Source organism: Chrysochloris asiatica, unplaced genomic scaffold, assembly GCF_000296735.1.
Source record: "Chrysochloris asiatica unplaced genomic scaffold, ChrAsi1.0 scaffold00106, whole genome shotgun sequence".
NCBI lineage: Eukaryota > Metazoa > Chordata > Mammalia > Afrosoricida > Chrysochloridae > Chrysochloris > Chrysochloris asiatica.
In genome coordinates, this window is record NW_006408624.1 from 10,110,387 (window position 1) to 10,111,049 (window position 663).

A 663-nucleotide genomic window follows, 5' to 3' on the forward strand; every position below is an offset into this window, starting at 1 on the left:
GAAGTGAGGAGGTACAAGAGCTAAACAGAAAATTTCAAAGGTCAGCTTGAGAAGACACAATCAAATATTATAATGAAATGTGCAAAGACCTGGAGTTAGAAAAACAAAAGGGAGGAATGCATTCAGCATTTCTCAAGCTAAAGGAAATGAAGGAAAAATTCAAACCACCACTTGTGATATTGAAGGATTCTCTGGGCAAATTATTGAATGATGCAGAAAGCATTAAAAGAAGATGGAAGGAATACACAGTGTCACTGTATCAAAAAGAAGTGGTCAATGTTCAACCATTTCAAGAGGTAGCATATAATGAAGAGCTAATGATCCTGAAGGAAGAAGTCCAAGGAGCACTGAAGGCATGGCAAAGAACAAGGCATCGGGAATTGATGGAATACAAATCGAAATCTTTCAATTTGTAGTCCAATCTTTCAACTGATGGGACACTGGATGTACTCACTCATCTATACCAAATTTCTAATTTGGAAGTCAACTACCAGGCCAACTGACTGAAAGAGATCTGTATTCGTGCCCATTCCAAAGAGAGGTGACCCAACGGACTGTGGAAATCATCTGACAATATCTTTGATATCCAATGCAAGTGTTACTAAAGGTAATACAGAAACAGCTGCAAGCATACATTGACAGAGAACTTCCAGAGGTTCAAGC